Consider the following 8426-nt stretch of genomic DNA (forward strand, 5'->3'; position numbering starts at 1 on the left):
CATAAATAATCTCTCAAAATAATTCATTCTTCTGTTGTTACAATGTGAAAGCAACCACAAATAAGAAAACAGGTAAGCCCAGCCACAGAGGAATAAAACTCCAATTATCCTGAGAACCAGTTTGGAGGCCCAGTTCTACAGATTTCTAGACTTTCTGAAGAAAAGGGAAGAGGAAAATATTGTATATTAAAATTTTGATTTTTTGATACAGGGTTTCTCTGTGTAGCCCTGGCTGTCCTGGAACTCACTTCGTAGACCAGGCTGTCCTTGAATTCAGAGATCCACCTGCCCCTCTCCTGAGTCCTGGAATTAAAGACATGCAGCACCACTCCTGGCTAATAAAACAGTTCTTCCCCCCATCCCCCAGGGCTTGGGGGGGGGGTAATCTCTCTTCTCTCCTTGCCTTACATCTCATCATGAATTCCAACTATACAGGATGGTGAGGGAAGTAAAATGAACACAGGAAGTAACACAAAATCAATGTCAGACTTACAAAGACTACAAGTCTCGGTTTACAAAGAAGGAAGTAAATAGTAACCCAAAGCCAGAAGATCCCAGTCAGTGACAGCTGACAGTGTCTAGAACGAGATGTTCACATCCAACACAAACCAGAGGATACAGAACAGGCCAGTTCTATACCTCCACAGATGCCTTTCAAGTCAATGAAGCTCCTAAGTATACAGGTCAAGGGCATTCTTGGCTTCCATACACCACTTACCTAAAGAAGCCACCCAGTCAAGCATCTTCATGTATTACCAGGGAGTCCTCAGCCAATGCCTATTTTTACTGTGCAGACAATCTAACCAAGTCAGTTTGGGGGTGGGGTGTGTGTGTGTGTATGTGCTTGGACTTAAACTGGTAACTTCCTGTGTGAATAGGGGTTGGAGCCCTACACCATTTTAAATGACAACAGTTAAAAGCAGAAAACAAAGACAAATAAAAATCAGTTTACTAAGACCTATGACTTTGCGAGAAATAATGTTGCTACTTGACACTAATTCTACATACCTTCCACAAAGTAACCCACAAAAATCAAGTACTAGTAAGAGAGAAGATGAAAGTGGTACAGGAAAAAAAAATTCAAGGTAAGCCATGTCTCTTTTTCTCTTGGGGCTTCCCTAACCATCCTCTCTCCTCTTGTCCCTGTGAGGGGCAATGATAACCAGCCCTCCCTAGCCCACCTAGGTATCTAGAGGATCCTCAGGAGCGCCCAGGTGGTTGGCATCTTAGACTCAGAATCTGTGATGAAGCCTAAGTGCACTCCTCCACAGGAGACTATTTGTCTTCTGGATCTAATTAAGAAGAGTTAGGCTAGAAACACAGATCAGGTGCCAGAGTCACACAATCTGGACATGGTAGCATATGCCTCTACCTATAACCCCAAGACAGGGGTGGGTAGAATCAAGAGAATCAGAAATTCAAGGTCATCACATAGTTTAAGGCCTACTTGGGATACACTAACTCCTACTCTAACCAACCACCCAGCCCCCCAAAAACCTAAACACTAAGAAGAGGAAACTAACATTTGTTGATAGGGAGCGTTCAGACCAAAGCAATTAGGTACAGACTATCACACATATGAACCCCAGATGAACCCTCCATGGAACTTCTTGTTGCTTCTGTATTGAAAACTTGGAAGGAGGCAAAGAAAAGAAACGAATGGAACTAACGTTCATAAAGGGGCGGTAAAGTAAAGGGAAACTGGCTGAGGGAGGCTCCAGGTAGTCTGTCTAAGGGTGACTCTAGCTGAAACTCCTAGTAATGAAGTATATGGAGCCTGAAGTGGCCACCTCTTGTACCCAGGCATGACTCCTAGTGGAGGGATAAGGACACCAACCCACCCACAAAACCTTCCACCCAAAATTTGTCCTGCCTACAAGTACAAGAACAAAGATGGAGCAAACAGAGGAAATGGCCAACCCATGACTGGGGGCCCAACTTGGGACCCATCCCACGGGCAAGAATCAATCCCTGACACTATTAATGATACTGTTATGCTTGTAGACAGGAGCCTGGCTAACTATCTGAGAGATTCCACCCAGCAGCTGACCGAAATTGATGCACAGACCCATAGCAAAACATTAGACCAATTCGGGAAGTCTTGTCAAAGAGCTGGGGCTTGTGGAAGAATCGGGAGATGAGCTGAGGAACCTGGAGGGGACAGGAAATCCACAAAAAGACCAACAGAGTCAACTAACCTGGACTTTTGGAGGCTCCCAGAGACTGAATCACCAACCAAAGAGGCTACACCTAGACGCTCCCCCATATATGCATTGCAGATGTGCAGCTTGATCTTCATACAGCTTACCCTGACTCTGCTGCCTGTCTGTAGACCTGCTCCCCTAACTGAGCTGTCTTGCCTGGTGTCAGTGGGAGAGAATGTATCTAGTCCTGCAGTATCTTAAGGTGCCAAGGTAGCAGTAGAGGACCCCCCCCCCCAGGTGATGGAGAGGGGGACAGGGTCAATATGAAAGGGAATACTGGCAGGTGAGGAGGGGGCTGTGATTAGGATGTAAAGTGAGTGAGTGGGTGGGTGGGTGGACAGATGGATGGGGAAAAAGAATGAAACACATAGGAACCTATGCATACTCCAGAGGAGAAAAAGAAATAGAAAACTACCTTTGTTTCATTTTTACTCTCTATTTGATTTTGTTTCCCATCTCCTGGCTGATAAAATATAGTTTCCAGTATAGAAAAAAAGGAAAAAAAAATGTTAAAAGATCTTAAATAGCCAGGTTTGAGTAGGCACAACAGAAGAAATAACCTACTTATTAAAATGAAGCCCACTGTCTTAGGGTTTCCATTGCTGTAAAGAGACACCATAACCAAGGTAACTTGTATAAGGAACAATATTTAATTGAGGTTGGCTTGCATTTTTAGAGGCTCAATCCATTACCATCATGGCAGGAAGTGAGGCAGCATACAGGCAGACATGGTGCTAGAGAAGAACTGAGAGTTCTGCATGTTGATCTAACTGCAGCCAGGAGAAATTGACTCTTCCCTACTGGGTAAAGCTTCAAAGTCAACCCTCATATTGATGCACTTCCTCTTACATGGCCACGCCTCCTAACAGTGCCACTTCCCAAGGGCCAAGCATACTCAAACCACCTTGGTATGAAAAAGATGCACAAAGAAAAAGGAATCCACATACTACAGCTTTCCCAGATTTCCAGCTCTCTGGATGCCTGAGGGCAGGGAGGCATTCTAATCAAAGTAACCTGCCCTCTCTGCCATGAGGTAAGAGACGTAGAAGAATTGCTGCCTTCCAAGAGTTTAACACTTGATGGAGTCAACACAGTGCTATGCCAAGGCAGAGAAATGGGTATTCACAGCCTGAGAGCTCATTAGGACAAATGAAATACCAGCCAAGAATTCACCAAAAGACAAAGGTCCAGAGACTTCAGCATCATATAGAAAGGAAAGTAAGGGTGTGGTGGAGTGCCCCTAAGATGGAAATTGCATCAATGACATTGTATCTATGTATATGCAACAGAAATGTGATATGTCATGTGGCAAAATAACATAAGGGAGATTAAAGTTAATAATTTGTTTGCTAAACCTCGTGCGCCCAAATTTTTCAATATATAATCACTTTTTATAACATGAATCATTGGCTAGGCCAAGTTTTAAGGACAGCCAGGTCTTCAGAAACAACAAAAGAGGCAGAGTTGGGGAAAGTGAGATAGCTCGGTGGGTAAAAGTGTTTTTACTGTACAAGGCTGACAACCTGTGTTTGACTGATTCCCTATAACCCACAGAAGAACCAACTCCCAAAAGTTCTCTTCTGATTTTCACGTAAGTACTGTATTCTTCTGCAAACCCAAAAAATAATTTATTTGTTTATTTATATGTGTATGAGTACATTGCAGCTGTACAGATGGCCTGAGCCATCATGTGGCTGCTGGGAATTGAACTTAGGATGGCCCCGCTATACTGTAGCTGTCTTCAGACACACCAGAAGAGGGCGTCAGATCTCATTACAGGTGGTTGTGAGCCACCATGTAGTTGCAGGGATCCGAACTCAGGACCTTCGGAAGAGCAGTCTCTTACTGGCTGAGCCATCTCGCCAGGCCCTTTAAAAGACATTTAATGCTCTTCCACAGACAGTGCTTAAAGGCACTCAGGATGGTCCAGCATTTGACAGACCATTGTAGGCTTTCCTACAATACAACCTCTAACAAAACTAGGCTGTCTTGAACCCCTGGCACCAGGATTGATTACCTTTACACTAAGAAAGTTGGGAAAGCACCTAAATCCACATGTGGCATGTGCCCAGGAGACTTCAAGGAGTTCATGCCATGAAACCCAAAGTCCTTATGAGATTGTCTAAGACAAAGAAGCATGTCAGCAGGGCCTGTGGTGGTTCCATGTGCGCCAAGTGTGTCCGTGACAGAATCAACTGGGCTTTCCTTATTGAGAAGCAGAAAATCGTTGTGAAAGTGTTGAAGGCACAAGCACAGAGTCAGAAAGCAAAATAAGTATGCATCTTTTTTAAGTAATAAAAATCAAGACTTGTTTTTTAAAAAAAAAGGCATTTAATATTACACTCCGAAGCTGGGCAAAGTTGGCACATGCCTTGAGTTGGCGCACACCTTTTATCCCAGCATTTGGGGGGCAGAGGCAGGTGGATTTCTAAGTTCGAGGCCAGCCTGGTCTACAAGTGAGTTCCAGGACAGCCAGAGCTACACAGAGAAACCCTGTCTCGAAAAACCTATATACATGCATACATACATATATACATACATACATACACACATAAACATGCCTAATCTTATCATTCCACACTGTACATCTCAACTTGAAGGTAAACTTTTCATTTTAAAATATATGATTGGGACTTGGCATGTAGACTTTACTAGTAGTTAGATGTATGAAAGTTTCCCAGCACTGCACACATTTATCTGTACATGTCTGTAATTCAGAATGCTTCCATGTAAATGGTTTTCTTTTAAGGAAGTGTAAATGGGAGAAGACAATTTTGGAAACAACACAAGAGATCTCAATAAGTGGTTAGAAAAAATTTGATTTTGCTATTGTAAAACTGCTGTGGTATTATGAGGATAAGGCCCAAATCTCATGCTTGGTTTGTCTCTCTCTGTATCCCTGGCTGGTCTGGGAAATAACTGTCGACCAGGCTGGCCTCAAATTCAATAGATCCTCAGCATTGAGAGTAAAGGTATGAGCCACAAGCCAAGCTCTCCTTACCCTTCAGAGAAGTTATTGACACACAATAGCCTAATCTAGTCTTTCAATCATGATCTTCCTGCCTTAGCCCCAAAAACCTTTTTAGGTAACATTCATGTTACTGTATTAACCACACCACATACACACATCTCTAACTCCCTGCACTTCCCTGATTTCAGCCCCAACTACATTCCATCTCTAGCGGCCTCACTTGAGTGGAATTTCAATGGCTTATTTCACTTAACAGGATCCACATACATAAGAAGTGCCTTCTCAGTTTTAAGAATGACTACACATAAACCACAATTTACTTACACATTCATCAGTTTCTAGATTTCTTTCTTTTTTTTAAAGATTTATTTATTTGGGCTGGAGAGATGGCTCAGCAGGTAAGAGCACTGACTGCTCTTCCAAAGGTCCTGAGTTCAAATCCCAGCAACCACATGGTGGCTCACAACCATCTGTAATGAGATCTGACACCCTCTTCTGGTGCTTCTGAAGACAGCTACAGCGTACCTATTTAAAAACAAATAGAATCCTAAAAAAAAAAAAAAAAAAAATTATTGATTTATTATATGTAAGTACACTGTAGCTGTCTTCCTTCAGACACCCTAGAAGAGGGTATCAGATCTCATTATGGATGGTTGTGAGCCATCAATCATATGGTTGTTGGAATCTGAACTCAACCTTCAGGAGAGCAGCACTCTTAACCGCTAAGCCAACCCTTCTTTCTTTTATTTTTTAATGTGTAGAAGGAGTATTTTGCTTATATGTATGCATGCATGTATACTGCATGCATGCCTGATAACTAACAGAAGTCATCAGAAGAGCAGCCAGTGCTCTTAAACATCTGGCTATCTCCCTAGTCCCACCCCAACCCCTTATTTGTATGGTTATTGTGAACTATGCTGCTGCATAAGTATGATATACAAATACCCATTTATATCCCAGATGAGGCAACGTCCTCCTGTTTATCTTCTGAGACAATATTGCCCAGGTAGGCAGTGAATTCATGATCATCCTGCTGTGGGGGTGGCAGGGAGGGTCCCACCCCCCACCCCGCAGGCCTATAGGCCTGAAGTTGATACTGGGCATCTTCCTTGAAATCTACTTTATTAAGATAGGATCTCTCTATTGAACAAAGAGCTTGATGATCACCTACCTAGTCTAACTACCCATCTTATCCTGGTGATCTTGTCTCTGCTTCCTTAATGTTAAGATAACAGATGGCAGCCACACCTCCATGGCTTTCACAGAGGTTCTGAGATGCCAATTCTGTTCCTAGGTTTTGGACAGCAAGTCCTGAGGGGACTAAAAGGAAAATTGGGATGGCAATTTCTCCAGCTAGTTATCTTATTTAGGGTAGGCATTCTACAAATCCTTTAATATCCTTGTTGAGAGGAAGGGAAACAAGTTTAACATAGAGGCTCCTAAAAGAACAAAACAAAACCACAAGGGGAGAGGAGGTGCTAAAAGCATCAATCAGTGTAGAGCACGTTTATCTCATATAGGGCCCTAGTTTTGATCCCTAGTGCACACACCCTCCAAGACAGAAGGGAAAAGATTGGGGTAAGACTCAAAAATAATTCAAGAGCCTAAAAGGATTGGACTCTCATACATCAAAACCAAAGGCAACATAACACAAGTTAGAAGTGGCAGAGAGGGAGTAGCTATTGTCAATTTAATTAGACAAGTAGTCTAACTAAGTTGACAATAATAAGGGGGGAAACAAATTTGTTCTCCCAAAGCGCAACAGTATATGTTATGTAAAGGGAGAGGCAGAAACGACTCTAAAAATATTAAAGTGTGGTACATAACAAGACTTCCACACATAGCTGAGACTGAAAGAAAATCTTTTTTTCCAGAGGATTTTTCTTTTATTTATGTGAGTACACTGTCACTGTCTTCAGACCAGAAGAGGGCATCAGATCTCATTACAGATGTTTGTGAGCCTCCATGTAGTTGCTAGGAATTGAACTCAGGACCCTTGGCAGAGTGGTCATGAGAAAAATAGTTTTTAAAAATTTGTACTGGATTCTCTTCAAAAAGCAGCACAACAGAATTTTATATGTGCCTTCAACCAATCCTGTTATCAAGCTAGACACAAAAATGGAATCTGCTCCCTTGGAGTTCACTAGTTGCCATAGAAATGGCATCAAAATGCATTAGACTTTCAGGTGAAGAAACATACTATGGGTGTTGAAAAAGAAAAACCTTATTAAATCCAGTATAAGCTTACACTCTTTTAATGATAAAAAGTGGTGCAAGAACAAACCGAATAAATGCCCTACGCCTGAGAGATTTCCATCATTTTAACACAGAACACCAAACCATGGCAAACTGGACAGGCTACCATATTCTGCGCCTCCAGGTTCTAGTTCTATCCTAGAGAGCCCGAATTCACAGAACCTACACACCTCCTTCCCTCTCCAATACAACACTTTTTTTTAAAACGATTTATTTTATTTATTTTATGTGTATGAGTACACTGTAGCTGTACAGATGGCCCTGACTCATCATGTGTGTGGCCACTGGGAATTGAACTCAGGATCTCTGCAGGCCCAACTGGCCCCTGCGTAATTCACTGCAGCTGTCTTCAGACGTACCAGAAGAGGGCATCAGATCTCATTACGGGTGGTTGTGAGCCACCATGTGGTTGCTGGGATCCGAACTCAAGACCTTCGGAAGAGCAATCAGTGCTCTTACCCGCTGAGCCATCTCGCCAGCCCTCCAATACACTTTTCATGTTTTCTATTGTTCCTTTTTCATTTTAAGAAATATTTTTTTTTTTTTTGAAATGTAACACCCAACACCCCACACACGAGTTCCATCCTGGAGCTGGCTCACTTTCTTTACTGGGTACTGTCAGAGATACATCTACTGAAGACTTGATTTCAAGTCAAAGACCAATGTGAGGCTTTAAAAAGTGTTCTTGGGCCAGGTGATGGTGGCACACCCACCTTTAATCCCAGCACACAAGAGGCAGGCTGACTTCTGAGTTTGAGGGTTCCATTCCCAGTACCGCCAAAAGAGGGGAAGAAATCCCGAGTTACAGAGGTAAAACAATGTGATTACTCCAGCAGGACCTAGATGAAAATAAGCACCATGACACAATACCACAAAACCCCCATCAATGAGTTACAGTAAAGATGCAAACTGCTCCTCCAACCCATCTACGGTTTATAGCTACCTGCTCACTAGCAAATATTTATAAGGACTGCTTCTGAGTTGATTGCCTCTCT

The 8426-nt window shown here is 42.6% G+C and overlaps 1 pseudogene; it reads left to right on the forward strand.

Annotated features, from left to right (window-relative positions):
- Window positions 1-3986: 3986 nt before the first annotated feature.
- Window positions 3987-4509, forward strand: LOC116076397 (annotated as a pseudogene).
- The last annotated feature ends 3917 nt before the right edge of the window (window positions 4510-8426 follow it).

Source organism: Mastomys coucha, unplaced genomic scaffold (assembly GCF_008632895.1).
Source record: "Mastomys coucha isolate ucsf_1 unplaced genomic scaffold, UCSF_Mcou_1 pScaffold4, whole genome shotgun sequence".
NCBI classification, from domain to species: Eukaryota; Metazoa; Chordata; class Mammalia; order Rodentia; family Muridae; genus Mastomys; species Mastomys coucha.